The 23,248-nt window shown below is 45.6% G+C and overlaps 1 long non-coding RNA gene across 1 annotated transcript; it reads right to left on the bottom strand.

The window, feature by feature from the left end:
* Positions 1-5,095: 5,095 nt before the first annotated feature.
* On the bottom strand, positions 5,096-19,876 carry LOC120870999. Its single transcript, XR_005722920.1, has 4 exons — positions 19,783-19,876; positions 11,157-11,163; positions 5,138-5,146; positions 5,096-5,107 (listed from the first exon to the last, which is right to left on the bottom strand). It is a non-coding gene; the product is annotated as an uncharacterized LOC120870999 (long non-coding RNA).
* Between the last annotated feature and the right edge of the window lie 3,372 nt (positions 19,877-23,248).

The raw sequence follows: 23,248 nt of genomic DNA on the forward strand, positions 1-23,248 counted from the left end.
CACGGCAGGCAAGCGTGTATCCCAGCTTCCCTTTGGGCTGGAGTGAGGGGACGAACGGGCTCTGTCATCTCTCTGGATCACTCATGTACGTTCAGAGGTCAATTTCCTGAAGGATTTATACGCCCACGGTGACTGTGGGCTGGGTTGTTTGTTTTTTTAAGGTTGATTTTTCAGGAAATTTCCTGGTGGCCCCATGGTTAGGAATCCGCCTTCCAGTGCAGGGGACTTGGGGTCGGTAACTGCTCGGGAAACTAAGATCCCATGTGTCGCAGGGCCACTAAGCCTGTATGCCACAACTACTGAACTCTTGTGCCTCAACTAGAGAGAAGTGTGCCTGCCAGAGCGAAGATCCCAAGTGCTGCAGCTAAGACCTAATGTAGCCAAATAAATAATTTTTTAAAGGTTGATTTTCAGATTCCTCTGATAATCAGTTGCAGTCCCAAGATGATTCCACAGAAAAAGAAGTTGCATAAAATCTTTGTCTTCATGCAAGCAATATCAAGTGATGTATCATTCTCTTATTCAACTGGTGTTTATTGAGCACCTACTGTATGCTAGTTGCTGTTCAGTCGCTCAGTCATATCCAGCTCTTAGCGACCCCATGGACTGCAACACACCAGGCTTCCCTGTCCTTCACCATCTCCCAGAGCTTTCTCAAACTCATGTCCATTGAGTTCGTCATGCCATCTAGCCATCTCACTCTCTGTCACCCCCTCTCCTCCTGCCTTCAATCTTTCCCAGCATCAGGGTCTTTTCCAGTGAGTTGGCTCTTCGCACTAGGTCGCCAAAGTTTTGGAGCTTCAACTTCAGCATCAGTCCTTCCAATGAATAGTCAAGGTGGATTTCCTTTAGGACTAACTGGTTTGATCTCCTTGCAGGCCAAGGATGAGTGGTAAATAGGCTCATGCCTACTCTCAAAGACCTCTAGTGTGGCGTGGAGGAGATAACAACAAACGATGTAATTTTCAGATCATCATACATTGTATGAGGATAATAAAATAGGTTTTGGTATAGAAAAAGACTGGGTCAATGCTTAAGACTTTGGCCATTGCACCTAAAAAAAAAAAAAATCTGAATTTCTGTCTTCTCTCGAAAATTCAGACTCTGGCGAGATGGGTCTTAGAATCCACCTTGGCCCTAATTGGACATGCTGAATTTACTGTTGTGGCCTCCAGGCAGGACGCCCCCACAGCCCTGCAGGTCCCTCCACACCCATATTGTCTCCCTGACCCAGAGGGTAAATTTCATTTGCCATCTATTTCACTATTTTTCTTCTAATAAGGAAATATTTCTCCCCAGCTGTCTCTACCCAGAAGTGCTGAAAACAAAAATAAATGGAGGGAGCTGTGTGTTCTCTAGACAAAAGTAGAAGTATGTTGTTATGTTAAAGAGAGTACCCTCGGTGTCTCGTAGGGAAATGGAGATTGTTGTCTAAAGGGATTCCCAGTCGCAGAGGTCTAATGCCTGATTATCTAAATGGAGCTGGCATAATAAGAATAGAAAAGTCAGTAAATGTTAATGCGCTTGACACATCCTAAAACCATCCCCACCCCTTCCATGGAAAAATGCCTTCCTCGAAACCGGTCCCTAGTGCCAAAAAGGCTGGGGACCGCTGGTTTAAAAAACACAGCTCACACAGCTCATAATGTGATCTGTGTGCCCAGAGTCGGAGAAAGAAATGATATGAACACCTTAACGAATTGACTTTTCAACAGAGTTTCTTGGGGTGCGAATAAAATAAGGGATGCTGCGCAGTTTCTCCTAGCCTGACCTGCTTGCTCATTTCCACCTCTCGTGGGCCCCCCATCCCACCAAGTGGTGAGTTCCGACCCAGTAGACTTAGACACCAAGCCCACAAAAACCAGGATCATCAGCGCCCCCTGGTGGACACTGTAGCTTCCTGCAGCGTTTAGTGCCCCAGAGTTGAGCAATCCATTCCCTGAACAGAGTTCCACACACTCGGCGACCTGAACAACAGAAATGTGCTCACAGTCTTGAGGCCAGAAGTCCGAGATCAGGTGTCCACAGGGTCGGTTCCTTTTGAGGCTCTACGGGGCTCTGATCCAGCCCCTCTCTGCCTCCCGGTGGTGGCTCTTGTCCTGCAGAGGCTTCACCCCATCTCTCCCTCCATGCTCACACGGCGTTTTCCACATGATGTGCGTGTGTGCGTGTCCAAATTTCCTCATTTTATTTTTTATTTGTATTTTATTTCTCTCTTATAGGGAAGAGGACTGAAGGTCTGCATTCGGGGCTGCTTTGCGGGTTCTTTGGGCATCGGGGTTTTTTGTTTTGGCCATGAGGCACGTGGGATCTTGGTTCCCTGAAAGTGAAACTGCTAGTCACTTAATCCTGTCCTACTTTTTGCCACACTGTGGGCTGTAGTCCGCCATGTTTCTCTGTCCATGGGATTCTCTAGGCAAGAATACTGGAGTGGGTTGCAGGCCCTCCTCCTGGGGATCTTCCCAACCCAGAGATCAAACCCGTGTCTCCTGCATCGCAAGCAGATTCGTTACCATCTGAGCCACCAGGGAATCCCCTTTAGTTCCCTGACCAGGATTCAAACCTGGAAGTGCAGAGTCTTAACCACTAAACTGCCAGGGAGGTCCCCAAATTTCCCCTTTATAAATGAACGCCAGGCAAGTTGGAGTTGAGCCCGCCCTGCTCCAGGAAGACTCATCTTAACTAACTACATCCACAAAGACCCTATTTCCAAACAAGGTCACGTCTAGTTACTGGGCAGTTAGAACTTCAATCCATTAATGTGAGGGGCACAAATAAAGTCATAACACTGGCCTCTGGCCAGAGGTCTAAGGCAGCTAAACTCGTGAGCAGACTGAGAGCAATTGACTGCTCCATGGACCAACCAGGGCACTGGGCTTCCAGGAAACTGTCTTATTTTGAAAAGCCTCACCTCATCCTCAGTTTCACACCCACTTTACAAATGAGGCTGTGCAAGGACACCCTGGGAGAGCAAGGGAACACTTTATCTGTCTCCCTCTGGGGAAGTTCAGAACTGTGAATTAATTACCCCAGGTGTCACTTCCCAAGACACAGTCATTAGCAGTCATTAGCTCCTCACTCGGAGAAGGCAATGGTGCCCTACTCCAGTACTCTTGCCTGGAAAATCCCATGGACGGAGGAGCCTGGTGGGCTGCAGTCCATGGCGTCGCTAAGAGTCAGACACGACTGAGCGACTTCACTTTCACTTTTCCCTTTCATGCATTGGAGAAGGAAATGGCAACCCACTCCAGTGTTCTTGCCTGGAGAATCCCAGGGACGGTGGAGCCTGATGGGCTGCCGTCTATGGGGTCGCACAGAGTCGGACACGACTGAAGCGACTTAGCAGCAGCAGCTCCTCACTGGGGACCACTCCCCCTCTTTGCTGTGGCTGCAGCCATGGAGATTCTGGCAGAAATGTGGGTGAAACAAGGATGTTCTGTCAGCTCCTCAAACCCAGCCGTCATTGATGACCTGAAGGGTGATGGACAGGGGATTTGGAGTGAAGAGCATGCTATGGCCAGAGGTCCAGATGCAAGTTTGACCCCTACATGGCCCCCAAAGGCCTGCTCTTACGTTCTTTATGGTACACGTTGCCTACATCTGGCTCCAGTTGCTCTGTCCATCACAAGACATGGGGGAAAGTGCTGAGCTGTGTATCTAGCCTCCTGTAAATAAGAGGATTGAAAGGACTAAGGCTACATGTCCTCTAAGAGGTGTACTTTTTTTCCTGGAGTGACCATCATTAAGTAGCACAAACTAGGAGTTTAAGACAACAGGAATGTATTTACTCCCCATTCTGGAGCCCAGAACCAAGATGTTAATCGAATTGGTTCTTGGCTGTGAAAGAATCTGTCTCATGCTTCTGGGTTTTGCTGGTCACTAGCAATCTTTGGAATCCTTTAGCTCTTTCCAAAGATGGTCTTTCCAGATAAGGCTGCAGTCCCTGGTTCTGAGGGTTAGGATTGCAACATATCTTTTCAGGAAGACAATTCTACCTACTCCAGGGAGGAAGTAGTCCCCTTAAGAGGGAAGAAGTCCTTTTTTGATGTTTGCTTTGGAGAAAATCTATGCAGCAAGTGATTTAAAACATTATTTTTTAACCAAACTTCAGGAATAATAATAGGGGCAGTGGACAGAATTTATTGCTCCCTAGGACTGGACAACGGGCTTCCCGGGTGGCACTACTGGTAGTGAATCCGCCTGCCAGTGCAGGAGACGCAGGTTTGATCCCTGGGTCAGGAAGATCTCCTGGAGATGGAAATGTCACCCCATTCCAGCGTTCTTGCCTGAAAAGTTCCTTGGGCAGAGAAGCCTGGAAGGCTACATACAGTCCATGAAGCCTCAAAGAATTGTGTGTGACTAAGCACACGCAGCATAGGACTGGACAAGCGGAGGTGAAGCTGGCTTCAGGAATGGTTGGACCCAAGCTTTTATCTCTTCCCCTCTCCTACTCTTGGCCCAGTCTTTGCTTATTTGACTTCAGGCTCAGGCAAAGCTCTTGCATACGGTGGCCTCCGGAAACTCTAGCCTTGGTAATTTCCCATGAAAGAAATTCTGAGTTAAAGTCAGTAAGTGTCCTGACACTTTCAGATGAAGTCCTTCAATCGATCCCTTATTGGCTGGCTGGAGTCACAAGCTGAACAGAAGTTAAATCTGTCACCTGCAAGACACAATGTCCAGGCCTCCATCACAGGCATCTTCCTCCAACCCTGGAGCCTGATGAGTGCCAGGGGGAGAGATTAGTGCCTTGCTGTCTCAACAATCAACTTACATTTTTTTATTTCCTGTATTTTTGTTTCATTTTGTTTCTGATTGAGATGTGAAAAGTTCTAGGTTCAGTTGAAGTTTCTGATGAAGAAACACAAGTGAGACTTCTTTCAGTGATAAAATCTGCATATTTGTATTGCAAACAAAACTTGATGTGAATTCCTCCCTTTTTGGCTTAAAGAATATCTTTTATTCAGTATGAAACCTTTATACTATATGTTCCACACATTGAGAATAAATGTACAAGGAACTTCCCTGGTGGTCCAGGAGTTAAGAATCTGCCCTCCAACGCAGGAGAAGCAAGTTCCATCCTTGGTCAAGGAACTAAGATCCTGCATGTCTCGGGGCAACTAAGCCCGAGTGTTGCAACTAGAGAACCCTCATGCTACAACGAAGACCCAGCACAGCCAAAATTTAAAAATAAATAAATAAATAAAATTTAGCTTTAAATAAACAGAATAAAGGTACATTAAATCTTGGTTTAAAAAAAGGAAAGTGAGAAAGGACTAACTTCCAAGGGAAAATCAATATATTTTTGCAATAAAAATGGATGTTTGCCCTGCAAAGGAATGGATCTCCTTCCTCCTTTCACTGCCTTTTCCTAGCTTCCCCACCCCCAATTCCATTCCCATGAGCTTTGCTTTCTGGACATTGAGGAAGACTCTGGAACAGGACCTCAGAAGATTGAGGTCCAAGCTGAAGGAGACAGGAAACACCCTTCACAAGCAACAAGCAAACTGTGTGGATCCACCGTGGAAACCCATCTGTCACTCTTGGCTGGGTACCCAATAGAGAGTCCTGGGGGCATCAGGCTCTGGATCACCTCCTCTGTCCAGGACTTTCAGACTTCGAACGTCTCATGACCATTTTCCCCTGATGTTCAATCAAGCCTGCCAGTGATGCTAATGGACTCAAAGCACGATAGCCAATGTTTGTTTTATAACTTTAAAAGCTTCTGTCTTGCTCTTCTCTGCTTCCCCTACCTCCAGACCATTTCATGCCTCTTAAATGAATCTACGAAGCAGACAATCAATGTTTGCTAAATGAAAATTAACAGAGTGACCTTTTAAAAACATAATTCACATCAGGTCACTCCCCGGCTTAAAACCCTCCAATAGATGCTCGTGAATCCTAGAATGAAATCTGGACTTTGTTACCAGCACTGCCCATCACCCCACCTTCAATTCCCACCACAGCCACACTTGGTCACTAACTCTAGTCCCACTGGTTTGCTTTTGTCTATTTTTTTGGCAAAACAAGCCCACCCCCACCTTGGAGCTTATGGCCTCTTTCCCTCTTCTTTCCAGAACTCTATTTTCCCAGATTGTCACAGGCTGGACTCCTCATCACCATTCAGGTCTTAACTCATAGGCTGCTTCTTCAGTGAGGCTTTCTCGAGCCACCTGAGAGTAGCTTCACAGCCCTCCACTTCAGTCCCTCCTTTCCCCTCTCCCCCCAGTTATCATCCCATCTTACAGTCTTGGTATCTCCTAGACAACTCTGGCTTTGTCCTTTCCAAGCATTTGCTTCTTTGTTTGCTATATGTGTTTCCTCCTAGAAGATAAGTTCCAGAAGAATAAGGCTCTAGTCCTACCTGTCTTCTGTTGTATACCCATGACTAGAGCCATGCCTAGCAAGAGTCAGCAATCAGTAAACATTTACTTGGACAGATGGATGGATGGGTGGATGATTAGATGCTTGAATGGATAGATGAATGTTTGGATAGATGGATGAATACTTGGGTGGATGGATGTTTGGAAGAATGGATGGATGTTTGGATGGATAGATGTTTGGATGATGAGTGAATGGATGCATGGATTGATGGATGGTTGAGTGAGTGGTTGTTTGAATGGACGGACAGTTGGAAGATGGACGATTATAGGTTTGAATAGATGGACAAATGTTTGAATGGATTGATGGACAGATGGATGATTAGATTCTTGGATGGACTGATGAATGTTTGGGTGGATGGATGAATGCTTGGATGGATAGATGAAAAGAGATGGATGGATGTTTGGATGGATGAGTGGATATTTGGATGGGTGAGTGAATGGATGGATGGATTGATGGTTGGTTGCGTGAGTGGATGTTTGGATGAATAAACACACGAATAGATGGATGATTAGAGGCTTGAAAGGATAGACAAATGTTTGGATGTATGGACGGATGTTCGAATGAATGGATAGATGGGCAAGAGATAATGAACGGTTTGTAGAGCATGAATGACAGAAACAGTCTGATAAATTAAGCTAGGCACCTAGTGGGAACCAGGAACTAAACTGCTGCCAGAGGCTTTTTTTAATACAGTGTAGGTAGGTTTCCACTTGGATGTAACACCAACATCTTCCCCTGAGTCTGTAGATTTGGTCACTCTGGGGGCAATAAAAATAGATGCAACTCTTGCTCTCAAGAGGAGCACAGAAGACAATACCCCTTGTCCTCTGTTTCTATACAGACCTTGCTGGCTTGCCATCCAGGCCTAGCCCTCTGCGAGTGAAGCATGGTAAGAATTAAAACATCCCCGCCTTTTCCCAGATCAGCCTCACTGTGTGGAGGTCTTCACTTGAGTTGAAATCTTGCCAGTCATGCTCCATTCAATCAGAATTTCCAGAGTCTAGTGAAAAAACAAATAGACATCTCTCTGGCCTTTTCACATCCCCCAGGAAAGGAAGGGGGTTACCTTCTTTATGTAGACCCCCCACATCCTTGGGGCATGCTTGGACACCTGCTCAATACATTTCCCAACCAGCCTTGCAGCTCAGTTGGTTCTGCATGACTAGTAGTTCTGGCAACGACTGTGAACAGTGATGACAGGTCACTCCCAGCAGGGGGCAGTCAGGAGCCAGGGTGAGTGACCTGTGCGTGCTCTCCCCCATCCTGCCTCAGTGCCTGGGAAGACACGTTTGGGGACTTTTTCTTTATTAAGATATAGTTGACTTCTAATGCTAATTTGTGCTATACAGCAAAGTAATCCATATATATATATGTATGTATATTCTTTTCCATGGTGGTTTATCACAGGATATTGAATAAAGTCCCCTGTGCTCTATAGTAGGACCTTACTGTTTATCCATCCTATATACAGTAGTTGGCATCTGCTCACCCCAAACTCCCAATCCTTCCCTCTACACCCTCACCCCTTGGCAACCACCAGTCTGTTGTCTGTGACCACGATTCTATTTCTGTTTCCTAGGTAGGTTCATCTGTCAATTTAGATTCCACATATAAGTGCATCCTATTGTGTTTGGGGAAGACACACGCTAATATGTAGCGCCACAGGTTGGAGGGAGCCCAGGTCCCCAAGGACCCAGGGACACGTGGGAGGTTCATGGCCTTTAGAAAGGATCGGACCCTCCCAGACCTTTCTGGACAAGAAACAGTCCTTTATTCTGTTTCGCTGATGGCTGTTCTGGTTTATTTACAGCAGTACCTACTCCCGCCTGATTAATGCACTAGCCGTCCGGTAGAAGCTTCTTGGCTTATTGAGTGGCTGGATTCCGGCGAGCTGACCTTCCTGTAAAGATGGGAGTGCAGAGGGAGGGGGACCAGATTCATGCCAAACCAGGTCCTTTTTCCCCTTTGAGGGTCCATGTGACTTGGATGCTCATGCCGGCTTGGCCTGAAGGAGCAGAGCAAGCATAGCATCTTGAGAGGGATGAGGTCTCTTGAGGCCTAATTGAGCTTCTTATTACCAACTTGAGGGAAACGACCAGGGACTTTCTTGCCGGTGTCTTGTAGCTGGTGTGAGCTAATTAGGCGGCTGAGAAAGGAGTGTCTCTGCTTTGCTCTGTCTGTGACAACGTCACTCAGCAGCCCGACCTTCCCCAAAGGCCTCTGTACTGGTTGATTGTCCCAGCTCCACTGGTGGCCCTGATCCCAAGCTGTTTGACGCACACATATCCGTGATACATGGGGACGTGGGTACTACAGTTCTAAGAAGGCAAGTTCCGCTCAGCCGTCCCTCCAAGCTCCTGTCCCAGCTTCTCAGACCCACCAAGCAGCTTAAGGTCAGGAACCAGCAGGAGGCGGCTTGGGTCCAACTCCCACTCCTAGGAGCGGTGGATGTGGGCAGACATCCAGGCCTGGACCTCCACATGGCCTCAGTTGCTGGGAGGAAAGCTGAGGTTGCCTGAAATCTCCTGTGTTCCCGTGTGGATGTTTGTCTGTTTAAATGTATTTGTCTGTGCCGGGTCTTAGTTGCAGCATGCAAGATCTTTAGGTATGGTATGTGAACTCTCATTTGCAGCATGTGGGATCTAGTTCCCTGACCAGGGACGGAGCCCAGGCCCCTACACTGGGAACGCAAAGTCTTCGCTGAACCACCAGGGAAGCTCCCTCTTGCTGCTGTTTGAAGCGTTTCGTGCTGCTAAGATCAGATCCTATAAGGTATCCAGGAACCGACACAAGCCAGCCTCAATGTATCACCCGCAATATGGAGAGAATGTCACCTGCTGAGTGCCACTTCTTTGCCTGCACCACTGTATCTTTGACAATATAGCAGTGGTCCTGCCTGGAAGAGTCTTTGTGGACCCCATTCCTGTGCTTTCCTTAGTGGCCACTGCTGCTGTCTGAGGGACCACCCTTTTCATAACGGAGCCAGAGAAACTCTCACTTCCTGCCTACTGACCTCAGCTGACCCCATTTAGTTGCTTGGAATCTATGCTTTCTGCTTATTTTTAGTTTTATTTAAAAATTTTTTTATTGAAATATAGTTGATTTATGACGTTTCATGTGGACAGAAAAAGTGATTCACTTAAAAAAATTTTTAATTGTATGTTTTAAAATTAGGATTTGTTTTTTTACATATATGTGTATGTATATATGGGCTTCCCAGGTGGCTCAGGTGGTAAAGAATCTGCCTTCCTATGCAGGAGACCTGGGTTCCATCCCTGGGTTGGGAAGATCCCCTGGAGGAGGGCATGGCACCCCACTCCAGCATTCTTGCCTGGAGAATTCTCATGGACAGAGGAGCCTGGTGGGCTATATAGTCCATGACGTTACAAAGAGTCAGACATGACTGAGCAACTAAGCATGACACACAATGTATATGTGACTATGTGAATATTGTACAGGAGAATCCCAGGGACGGGGGAGCCTGGTGGGCTGCCGTCTCTGGGGTCTCAGAGTCGGACACGACTGAAGCGACTTAGCAGCAACAGCAGCAGTAGCAGCAGCAGCATGTTCCTTTTTAGATTCCTTTTCATTATGTTATTACAAGATATTGAGTCTCTTGTGCTATACAGTATGTCCTGTTGGTTATCTAATTTATTCCATAGGGTCGCAAAGAGCTGGACATGACTGAGCAGCTGGGCACACACATGCATACAGTGTGTATCCGTTAATCCCAAACTCCTTATTTATCCCTCTCTCCCCACTTTCCCCTTTGATAACCATAAGTTTATTTTCTATGTCTGTGAGTCTATATCTGGTTTATGGTGGTTGGTGGTTTAGTCTCTAAGTTGTGTTCAACTCTAGTGACCCCATGGACAGAGAAGCCTTGTGGGCTTACAGACCCCATGGACCCACCAGGCTTCTCTGTCCATGGGATTTCCCAGGCAAAAATACTGGAGTGGGTTGCCATTTCCTTCTCCAGGGACTCTTCCCAACCCAGAAACTGAACTCGTGTCTCCCACATTACAGATGGTTTCTTTACCACTGAGCCACCAGGTAAGCCATCTCTGTTTTATAAATATGTTCATTTGTAATCATTTTCTTACATTCCACATATAAGCAATATCATACGATACTTGGCTTTCTCTATCTGATGTCATTTAGTATGATCATCTCTAGGTTCATCCATGTAGCTACAAATGGTATCATTTCATTCTTTTTTATGGCTGAGTAATATTCTATTGTATATATGTACCACATCTTCTTTATCCATGGACATTTAGGTTTTCCCCATATCTTGGCTATTGTAGATCGTGCTGCTGGGAACATAGGGGTGGACATATCTCTTCAAATTAGTATTTTCTCCAGTTACACGCCTTGGAGTGGGAGTGCTGGATCATAAGTAACTCTATTTTTAGTTTTTTAAAGAAACTCCATACTGTTCTCCATAGTAGCTGCACCAATTTCCACTCCCACCAACAGTGTGGGAGGCTTCCTTTCTCTCCACTCCCTCTCCTGTGCTTCCTTTTCCATGATGCAAAGGTTTGCCATAACAGGCAAGGCTGTCATGAGAAGACCACAGCTGCCCCATTATGATGATTGGGGTGACCTTGTAAGGTTATCCATGACATCTTTGCCAAGTAGCAAGCTCTTCTTGATGTGGATGCAGAAAGAGCTGTTAAAACAAGGACATCAATAGCCCTTGATGAAGGTGAGTGTCTTCAACGGGGCACGAGTATCCTTGGGGACCCTGCAAGGTAGCATCCTCTTTGACTGACCATGAGCCTGGCACCAGTTCTTTTGCCCTTTGACCACTCTAGCCCCAGATATTTCAGGAGCTGAAGTTATAGAAGGTCATGGTCTGCAGCCAACCACCTATTTGAATCTTGTATCCATCTACCAAAACAGATATGGGTTTTTTCAGCCTTAGGACAGTGAGAGAGTGCTGCAGCCCAGGAAACCTGGGCCCTGGTGGAAGGGGAGTTTTGTAACTTCCCAGTAGATTGATGGAAGTCTTAGAAGATGAGATTCTTGCTTTTCTTTTAGCCCTATCTTCCCCCCACACACACACACACCATTTTAGGAAAACAGAGACCCAAGAATATCTATCAAGTCACCAGGTTAAGCTTAATACCCCATTGATATTTCAAAATTTTCAAAATCTTCATTGCTCTGAATGGAACCATCCATTTCCACTATTTGGGATGATTCTGGGCCCCCTCTGTTCTGAAGGGGGTAACTTCCTGGTCATCTTTGGCTGGTCCCCTGCCATCGCTTGCTCTGGCATCCGTGGCTGCCTCTGACACTATACCAGGCTGCTCTCGGTGTGAATCTCTGTGTTCCCAAGAGCTGTTCTCCCAGACATGACTGTCACCTACCATTTACCATAAAGGAGAGCTCGACACCTAGCCAGGAGGGGCCCCTGGGGCAGAACTCGGGCATCGACAAATGAGAAGATTTTGCAAACTGTACTTTTCTCCGTGGATAAGTAAACAAAATCTCAATCCTCCCAGTTTAAAAAAGCCTCAAGGAATATGCAAAACTCGGTGTTCTCAAAAAAGGTGTTTGAAAATAACTGTGGTTGGGAGAGAGACAGAGAGAGGAGAGAGCGAGGGAAAGCATGAGTTAAATAATGAGTCTATGGCTTGATTGCGTCCCCCGTGGAAACAGAAACCAAATCACCATGCCAAGAAGAAAGGGTTTTAATGAGAACTGGACGGGCCAAGATTCATCTCAGACAATCTCGTTTGGAAGATCTGTGTCATTAGAAGCATTAGAAAGTCCACATTTCTCGGGGCTGTGTAATTAGACACAGCCCAAGGTGATAATGAGCATCTGTGGTTCAAACTCAGGAGATTTAGAGTAGGATAAATGTGTCTGACACTTTGCGACCCCATGGACTGTAACCCACCAGGCTCCTCTGTCCATGGGATTCCCCAGGCAAGACTACTGGAGTGGGTTGCCATTTCCTCCTCCTGGGGATCTTCCCGACCCAAGGATTGAACCTGGGTCTCCTGCATTGCAGGCAGATTCTTTACCAGTTGAGCTGCGAGGGAAGTCCCTAAGCACAAGAATGGGATGATGAGACTCCCTCACTGCCTCTCTATGGCTAGATGGCTTATACACAGCACTTGAAACCTCGCTCTGCTTCTTCCCAGCTTCTGAGATGCTTTCAAGTACATGAAAGCTTTGAAGAAAATTCCCAGTCTGCCTCCATGCCCCTCAAATCTCTGAGACAAAATCAATATGTACAATTAAAATGTTCTCTTTTTTTTGGATGTGTAATTGGACAGACAAATAGCCTGAGCTGTAGGTGTCAATATATAGATCTTGGCAAGCAGGGTAATCTATTACCAGCAGCTATTAATCATCTTTTGCACTTGCTTGAGTGGATCTGAGATACTTCAAGTTGGAGGATGTGGATCGTTTTAGATTCTAGTCTTGATGATCAGGTCCCAAAAAAATCAAAGGAATTTTCTTGGAGTCACATGGCTAGGAAGTGGCAAAGCCAGTGGTTGAATCTCCTCTCTTGACTTCCTAACATGAATCATTGGTTAGAGCTACAATAGCATTCAACCCCATTTCTCACTGTGACTCCAAATTCCTTTGCGATTATCTTACTCCATTGTGGGCATTCTTTCTTTAAGACCCTTTTTAGTGTTATTTTATTATTATCTTTTTTTAGTTTACTTATTTGGCTTCATCAGGTCTCAGTTGTGGCATACAGGATCTACATTGCATTGTGTGGATCTTTCATTGCAACACATAGACTCTCCAGCTGTGGCCTGAGGGCTTAGCTGCCCAGCAGCATGGATGATCTTAGGTCCCTGACCAGGAATCAAACCCATGTCCCCTGCATTGTAAGGCAGATTCGTAACCCTTGAACCACCAGGGAGGTCCCATTGTGTGCATTCTTGGTCAGACAGTATAGGGAGGTGGTGGATCTTCTGCCACAGAGGTCAGAGGTCACCTGGAGATTTCTTGAGTGACCACCCTCCTATCTCTACTGGTCACCCAGCCAGCAGGTGGGCTCAAAGTCTAAGCTTGGCTAAGGTGAAGGTGAAGTTGCTCAGTCGTGTCCGACTCTTTGCGACCCCGTGGACTGTAACCTACTAGGCTTCTCCGTCCATGGGATTCTCCAGGCAAGAATACTGGAGTGGATTGCCATTTCTTCTCCAGGGGATCTTCCCGACCCAGGGACGAACCCGGGTCTCCCACATTGGAGGCAGACGCTTTAACCTCTGAGCCACCAGGGAAGAAAAAGCAGAGGAACCAGAGATCAAACTGCCAACATCCGCTGGATCATCAAAAAAGCAAGACAGTTCCAGAAAAATATCTATTTCTGCTTTATTGACTATGCCAAAGTTTTTGACTGTGTGGACCACAATAAACTGTGGAAAATTCTGAAAGAGATGGGAATACCAGACCACCTGACCTGCCTCTTGAGAAATCTATATGCAGGTCAGGAAGCAACAGTTAGAACTGGACATGGAACAACAGACCGGTTCCAAATTGGGAAAGAAGTATGTCAAGGATGTATATTGTCCCCCTGCTTATTTAACTTATATGCAGAGTACATCATGAGAAATGCTGGGCTGGAGGAAGCACAAGCTGGAATCAAGATTGCCAGGAGAAATGTCAATAACTTCAGATATACAGATGACACCACCCTTATGGCAAAAAGTGAAGAAGAACTAAAGAGCCTCTAGATGAAAGTGAAAGAGGAGAGTGAAAAAGTTGGCTTAAAGCTCAACATTCAGAAAATGAAGATTATGGCATCTGGTCCCATCACTTCATGGCAAATAGATGGGGAAACAGTGGAAACAGTGGCAGAATTTATTATTTGGGGCTCCAAAATCACTGCAGATGGTGACTGTAACTGTAAAATTAAAAGACGCTTACTCCTTGGAAAGAAAGTTATGACCAACCTAGACAACATTTTAAAAAGCAGAGACATTACTTTGCCAACAAAGGTCCATCTAGCCAAGGCTATGGTTTTTCCAGTGGTCATGTATGGATGTGAGAGTTGGACTGTGAAGAAAGCTGAGCACCGAAGAATTGATGCTTTTGAACTGTGGTGTTTGAGAAGACTCTTGAGAGTCCCTTGGACTGCAAGGAGATCCAACCAGTCCATCCTAAAGGAGATCAATCCTGGGTGTTTATTGGAAGGACTGATGTTGAAGCTGAAACTCCAATACTTTGGCCGCCTGATGCGAAGAGCTGACTCATTGGAAAAGACACTGATGCTGGGAAAGATTGAAGGCAGGAGGAGAAGGGGATGACAGAGGATGAGATGGTTGGATGGCATCACTGACTCAATGGACATGAGTTTGGGTAAGCTCCGGGAGGTGGTGATGGACAGGGAGGCCTGGTGTGCTGAGGTTCCTGGGGTTGCAAAGAGTCGGACACGACTGAGCGACTGAACTGAACTGAACTGAACCAGGTAGATGCTAACTAGAGCCATTAACTCTCCAACAAGTGACCGAAGGACAGAAGAAGCAAATAAAATTGCATCCACCCAATCTGGACCCAGTCATCCAGTTTGTTCCTGCTAGGGACCATTTTTGTAGTTTCTACTTCCCAGTCTCCAAAGCTTTCCTGCTCCCTGCCTGTTTCTAGCCTCCCCAGTGATTCTGACAGTTCTCAGTGGCCTTCCAGGAAATTATATTTTGCTTGTATTAATGAGCATGTCAGTTTCCTGCCTTTCATCAGACATCTTATCTTTAAAAACTGGTCTTTCTGCTATGCTTCCTCATAATAAAAAGGGCTTCTCTGTTCTCCCAGAATGGCATCTGGTCCACAATCATTTGGGGATCTCTGGTGCCCTATGCTTTAATAAAGTCCCATATCACGGTACAAACTAAGCTTGTAGGAAAAAGGAAATATTTATGTAGAGACATTTACTACAACCTTTCTCAACTTCCACACAATTGACGTTTTAATGCTGGATGATTCTTTATCTGGACTGGTGGTTCAGTGGTAAAGAATCTACCTGCCAAAGCAGGAGATGCAAGTTCAATCCCTGGGTCAGGAAGATCCCCTGGAGGTGGGCATGGCAATCCACTCCAGTATTCTTGCCTGGAGAATCCCATGGATAGAGGAGCCTGGCAGGCTACAGTCCATGGGGTCACAAAGAGTCCGTTGTGACTGAGCAACTAAACAACAACAATTCTTTATTTGGGAGAGGGGGGTTCCTATGTATCACAGGATATTTTACAGCATCTCTACCCATGAGATGTCAGCAGCAACCCCCTCTGCCGTGTGATAGGAGAATGTGTCTCCAGGTATTCCCAGGTGCCAATGGTGGGGGTGGGCAAAACTGCTTCTGGACAAGAACCACCCAGTGCTGTGTGACCACCACAGGGGCCTCGTTCCAGCCTTCAGGGAGGAAAGGGAGAAATGAAAAGCAGTAGAGAGTGAGTAATCTCCTTTCAGAAGGACATGACCCTGACTGCTCACCTCCCTTTCACTCACATCCTGCTGGCCTGAACTTGTCTCAGGTCCACCCACGGCTGCAAGGGATGCTGGGAAATGTCACCACCTGAGCTGCCTTATGCCTGGCTCAAAGGCAGGGACCACCTGAGCTGTCTTATACCTGGCTCAAATGCAGGGGATCCTTTTTCTAAAGGGGATATAGGAAGAATGGATTCTAGGGACAATGGGTAAGCTCTGCCCCAGGCCCTGAAAGGCCATCCCACGGGACTTCCCAGACGTGATACGAAGAAGGCACACAGATTCCAGTTTCCTTGGTTAGCTATGTGTGGAGATGATATATAGACATATAGACATGTATGTACATTTACACATAAATAAACACATATGCCTTTATGCACATTGATACATACATTTATACATGCATACATATCCACATAGAGATACAGAAATGTTTATGCACATACATACATATACACACATTTGTATACACATCTGGGTGTATGCATATACACACACTTTATATATATGCATTCTGTTGTTCAGTTGTTCAGTCGTGTCCAACTCTTTGTGACCCCATGGACTGCAGCATGCCAAGCTTCCCTGTCCATCACCAACTGCTGGAGCTTGCTCAAACTCATGTCCACTGAGTTGATGATGCCATCCAACCATCTCATCCTCTGTTTTCCCCTTCTCCTCCTGCCTTCTATCTTTCCCAGCATCAGGGTCTTTTCCAATAAGTTGACTCTTCTCATCAGGTGGTCAAAGTATTGGAACTTCAGCTGTTTCAGTATATATAAGCATGCTGCTGCTGCTGCTGCTAAGTCGCTTTAGTCATGTCTGACTCTGTGCGACCCCATAGACGGCAGCCCACCAGGCTCCTCCGTCCATGGGATTTTCCAGGCAAGAGTACTGGAGCGGGTTGCCATTGCCTTCTCCAATATATATAAGCATAAATACATATAAATATTATATGTAGGGTTAGCCATAAAGCTCATTTGTTTTTTCTCGTAAGATCTTATGGAAAAGGACTTCCCTGGTGGTCCAGTGGTTAAAAGTCCGCCTGCCAACACAGAGGACATGAGTTCGATCCCTGGTCTGGGAGGTTCCCACATGCCAAGGGGCAACTAAGCCTGGCTACTGCAGCTACAGCTACTGAAGCCAGCACACCTAGAGCCCATGATTCGCAACAAGAGACGCCACTGCAATGAGAAGCCCACACATTGCAATGAAGAGTGATGCCCACTAGCCGCATCTAGAGAAAGCCTGCACGCAGCAACAGAGACCCAGCGCAGCCATAAATGAATAAGCAACTGAAAAAAAAAAAAAAGATGTATTGCAGAAAACCCTAATGAACTTTTTGGGTAGCCCAATATATATATTTTCTTTGGTGGGCTACAGTCTATGGGGTCGCAAAGAATGGGATATGACTGAGAGACTAACACTTTTACTTTCTGCCACTCCCCTTCTGTGTACCTTTGTTTACTCCATTCCTTCTAATCCTCAATTATTTTATGTGGAAAATGGGAATAATGATTATATTGTACCTAAAGATAGGATTGGGGCTTCCCTAGTGGCTCAGTGGTAAAGAATAATCTGCCTGCCAGTGCAAGAGATGTGGGTTTGATCCTTGAGTCAGAAAGATCCCCTGGAGAAGGAAATGATAACCCACTCCAGTATTCTTGCCTAAAGAATTCCTGACAGAGATTCCATGGACAGAGGACCGTGGTGGGCTATAGTCTGTGCGGTTGCAAAGAGCTGGACATAACTTAGTGACTAAACAACACACAGATAGATGGGAAACATGATGAAATAATGCACTTTGCCTGGCCACAGTCAGCCTCATAAACGGGACTTACTATGGTTGTAAATGTCACTGGGTTCATCCTTCAAGTGTGATGAGGAGTTGACAACAGCATTGCACCATGTCAGCAGTTCCTAAAATCCACTTGGAGAGCTATTACAAAATATGACTTGAAAAATCTACGCCTTCTCCCCCAAGAAGTTTTGAGTTGATAAGGCTGGATCTGGGCCGGGAATTTGTATTTTTAAAAGCTTCCCCAGTTGATTCTGATGTAAACCTCGTCTGAGTACTGGCTCCCCCAAGGCAGAGATTTTTAATTCCAATTCTTTAACTTCGCTCTCTGCCCTTTTATCGTCATACCAAAAATCCCAGCGTCAGTCCTTTTTCTAGCCATTAATAAGCATTTATGACTCAGCTTTCCTTCCTCCTTCCAGTCCTGATCAATAGCATTCCTCTTAGCATTTGGCATTCACCTACAAGCCTTGGGTGAGTTCCCAAGGTCAGAGATGGGCAAAGAATCCTCTCTTTCAACAATAGCACTGGCCTGCAGGGCTGGAATCAGAATGCCCTGCAATAATGAGCCATTCAACTGAGATCTGGTTTAATGCAGTCCTTGGTTCTGTGTGCCCGGCTGAGGGGAGAGGCACTCCATGGAACATTGTCTGGAAGACTGATGCTGAATGCTGGCGGGGATGGATAGCAGAGGTTGGTCGCAGAGAATGACCACTGCTGCTAGACACTGGTGCCTCTGATGATGAATCAGCCTCTAGGAATAGGTTTCAAGGAGAACTGTTTTGCATGGAGCCAGTGTGTGTGCATGCTCAGTTGTTCAGTTGTGTCCGACTCTTTGTGACCCCCATGGGCAGAGGAACCCGCCAGGCTCCTTTGTCCGTGGGATTTTTCAGGCAAGAATACTGGAACCAGTTGCCATTTCCTCCACCAGGGGATCTTCCTGACCCCAGAGACTGAACCTGTGTCTCCTGCATTGGCGAGTGGATTCTTGAGCCATCTGGGAAGCCCCTGCCTGCATGGAGTTATTTAGATACCTTACCAAACACTCCTCCCCCCAAAAGAAGGATTCTCTCTTCAAGGGCCCCCTTTTCTTGTTCAGTCGCTAAGTCATATTCGACTCTTTTGCAGCCCCGTGGACTATAGCCCACCAAGCTCCTTTGTCCATGGGAGTTATCCTACAGCTGGATCTGAACTTTTGCACAAAGACAGATGGAGCCAGGATATTTCTCGCTCAGCTCTTTGGAGTGACAAAATACTTGGGAATAATCAAAAGGGAACTGGCTGTAGAGTCTAAAGGGCACCTCTGGCTCTCTGGGTTATAACTAGCTTCTCAGGCCCCAAGTGGTCATGTAACCAAGCAGGACCCCTTGCGGCCTTCCTGAAGGTGGGGGAACAGGCCCTCCTCCATATCCTCTGCTTTAGCTCCTCTCCAAAGTACCTAGATAATAGTATTTGATGCACATTTCCTGAATTGTTTTGCAGATGTGAAAACCTCTCACCAAATGGAAGCTGTTAACTAGTTGACATTCATGAGCTCATAGCCTCAGCTCTCCTGGAGCCTAAGGACTGATCATGTCAACCCCTGTGACACCACCCTGCTGCTTCACCAGTCATAGAATTGTTGACAAGCTGATTATATATGCCATGACCCCCACCCCCACCCCCCAACTTGGATTTTTAAAGCGCTTTGTTAAAACCCTTCGCGAACTCGGGATTTTTTAGGGCATGAGCCACCCGTCTCCTTGCATGGTCCTACAGTAAACCATTCTCTGTTCCAAACTCTGTCATTTCAGTTTGCTTGGCCTCATTGTATGTCAATAACATGAACTTCTGCTAACAGTCAGTAGAGGCTTCCAAGGTCTTTTTTCAACCTGTGAGTGTCTCCAAGCTTCTGGGACAGTATATTCTAGTCGTGTGATGCATTGATTGTAAAAAGGGGCTCCAATTCTTTCCCCCAGGTGCACAGCACTTTCAATGTAACTTTGAAGCTTCCTCTATTAAGAGGTAGAGGGCCTTCTTGGTGGCTCAGTGGTGGACAGTCTGCCTGCCAATGCAGGGGACATGGGTCCCCTGATCCAGGTGGATCCCACATGCTGCAAAGCGATTGGGCCCATGTGCCACGACTATTGGGCACTGCAACTACTGAGCCTTTGTACCACCAGTGCTGAAGCCCGTGCACATCCTAGAGCCCCTGCTCCACAACAAGAGAAGCCACTGCAACATGAAGCCTCCACACCACAACTAGAGAGTAACCTCTGTTTAACTCAACTAGAGAAAGTCTGCAGCAATCAAACCCCAGCAAAGCCAAAAATAAATAAATAAATGGTGGATTCATGTCAATGTATGGCAAAACCAATACAGAATTGTCAAGTAAAATTTAAAATAAATAAATAAATAAATAAAAAGAATTATCCTCTAAGGAAAAATAAATAAATAAATAAAAAAGAACAGAGCTTGTGGGAAAATTAAGATAAACAATTAGGATTTTAAAAAGATAAAAGAGAGGTAGAATATATTTCCAGTATATTTCCTCACCCTTCAAATTTGAGCTAGTCTTGTTACTTGCCTTAGCCCACAAAGTATAGTGGAAGTGACATTGTGCCCTTTCCACACCTAGGTCTCAAGAGCCCTGCTCCTGCGCACTCCTTGGAACTTTCTGCCTCCACATCAATGAGCCAGGGATAGCCTGCTGAGGAATGAGTCATATATAGCAGGAGAGGAAATGCAGTTGTCTTGTCAAACCTCCAAACACCCGAGAGCCCAGCCAAAATCAGCAAAATTGATCTAACTGTTGACTCACCAACTGACATAGGAATATCAATAAGCCCAGCCAAGGCCAGAAGAAATGTCCAGCCAATGCACAGACTCAGGAGCTAAAGAATGTTTGTTAATTTAAGCAATAGGATTTTTTGTGCTTGTATGTTACACAGCAATAGCTGACTGATACAGCTTGGTAAGACCATGATGGTTCCTTAATTGGTGGAGTCAGTGTGGCTTCCTCTTGCCACATAGAACCTATAGGTTTCATGGTAATCGAGAGTCCATAAGATCTCCCATATGAAGACACCACAGGCTCCCAGGAACTCCTTTCCATCATCATTGAAATAGATGTCTCTGAGGAAGATGCTGGCCATAGGGCCACCATAGCCATACAGGGGGTCTTGTCATTGTGAGTGGCTTTGGAAAAGCCAACCCGGGTGTAGGCTGAGCTGCTCACCCTCTGTTCACAAGCATGATGTCACTCGAGCAGGAGTGACACCCTGTCTCACATCAGGGCCAGCTCTATTCAGTGGAGTTTAAATAGAGCATACTAAAAGGAATGAAGGGTGTCTGTACATAACATGAACACTCTCTGTTCTGTTGTTAAGCCAAACATGTAGCTATGAGGACTAGGTCACGCTTAATTAAAATCTATATTCCTGGAGCAGTACGTAAGAAACCAGTAACTCAACCCATACTTACATGGTCAATTAACCTATGTCAAAAGGAGAAAGAATATGCAATGGAAAAAGGACAACCTCTTTAACAAATGGTGCTGGGAAAAATGGACAGCTATATGCAAAAGAATAAAATTAGACTGATTTCTCACACAATATACAAAAACAATCACAAAACATTTTGACTTAGATTATATATATAATATATATATATACACACTTATATATGGGCTTCTCTGATGGTCTAGGTGGGATATAATCCACCTGCAGTGTGGGAGACCTGGGTTCAGTCCTTGGGTTGGGAAGATTCCCTGGAGGATAGCATGGCAACCCACTCCAGTATTCTTGTCTGGAGAATCTCCATGGATAGAGGAGCCTGGCAGGCTACAGTCCATGGGGTTGTAAAGAGTAGGACACAGCAAGCACAGCACATACATGCACACGTGCTCGCGCGCGCGCACACACACACACACACACAATGAAATACTGCTGCTGCTGCTGCTAAGTCACTTCAGTCGTGTCCAACTCTGTGCAACCCCATAGACAGCAGCCCACCAGGCTCCCCTGTCCCTGGGATTCTCCAGGCAGGAACACTGGAGTGGGTTGCCATTTCCTTCTCCAATGCATGAAAGTGAAAAGTGAAAGTGAAGTTGCTTAGTCATGTCCAACTTAGCGACCCCATGGACTGCAGCCCACCAGGCTCCTCCATCCATGAGATTTTCCAGGCAAGAGTACTGGAGTGGGGTGCCATTGCCTTATCAGCAATGAAATGCTACTCAGCCATAAAAAAAGAATAAAATCCTTCCATTTGTGGCAATGTGGGTGAATCTAGAGGGTACTGTGCTGAACAAAATAAGTCAGAGAAAGACAAATACCACAGTCTCCCTTATATGTAGACTCTTAAAAACAAATCAAACAAAAATCAGATGCACAGAACCAGAGGACAAACAGAAGACTGCCAGAGAAGAGAGAGTAGGGAACAAAATAGGTGAAGGGGATTAAGAGGTACAAACCTCCATTCATATATTAAATAAGTCATGGGGATATACAGCATAAGGAATATGGTCAACAATATTGTAATAACTTTGTATGAGGACAGATGGTTACTAGACTTATCACAGTGATCATTTTATAATTATGCAAATATCAAATCATAGCACAGCACACCTGAAACATTCAATTAAAAACTTAAAAGCAATAATAAATTAAAAAAATAAGAAACTAGTAAGTTTGTTTGAAAAGAATCAGAAGACCAAGGGGGATGTGGGAAGGACCCTTGGTTTGTCTTCTTGACTTATTTATTATCCTGCTGGAGAAGCAGTAGAGCTGGTAGCTTGAGGTATGGACTTGGAGCCAGAATGCTTGGGCTCAAATTCTGAGTTCACTGGTGCACACCCCAGATCACAGAGTTCATAATTAGCAGACCCACAATATGAAACTAGACAGGCTGCCTCCAAAGCTTGTATTCTAAATCCCTGTTCTATAGATACATGTGGCATGTAGATACACACACACAAACACACACACACACACACACACACACACTGAGCAACTCAAGGTGACAATCCCAACTTACATCTGTGTATGTCTACTTAAGACTCACTTTAATTCATTTTCTACTTTTGTTTTCAAGGCATTCAGCTCTCCCAGTGAGGCCATAACTTCTCAAGTAATTCAGTTGAGTTCACCTTAACTGAAAGCGATGCATGTTTCTTGTGGCTTATGTCTGTAGATGAAATGTCCCTGTGAAAAGTTATCATATTAATTACAGCTTCTCAATCTGTTAACAGGGTTAGGTTGGTGATAATGCACTTCAGATACCAAGGCTGAGCCCAAAACTCATTCAGCTTGGTCATTACCACAAGGTATAATAGAAGCAGATGAGTAGGCCTGTGCCTGGTGCTTGTCAACTTAATGGAAAATAAAAAAGAATAAAAATATGTGCTTATCCAGATGCAAGACTTGGACCATAATTGGGAGAAATTGAGAGTAATTGGATTATATTTCCAAATCTGCAAGATTAGAGGGAGGTTGGCCAAGCCAGAAAAGCTGTACCTGGAGAAAAAGTAGCTAGGTAAAGTTTGCACGCTTGCTAAGTCGCTTCAGTCATGTCCAACTCTGCGCAGCGCTATGGACTGTAGCCCATCAGGTTCCTCTGTTCATGGGATTTTTCAGGCGATCATGC

The sequence above is a fragment of the Oryx dammah genome, unplaced genomic scaffold, assembly GCF_014754425.2.
Source record: "Oryx dammah isolate SB20612 unplaced genomic scaffold, SCBI_Odam_1.1 HiC_scaffold_12, whole genome shotgun sequence".
Taxonomy (NCBI): domain Eukaryota; kingdom Metazoa; phylum Chordata; class Mammalia; order Artiodactyla; family Bovidae; genus Oryx; species Oryx dammah.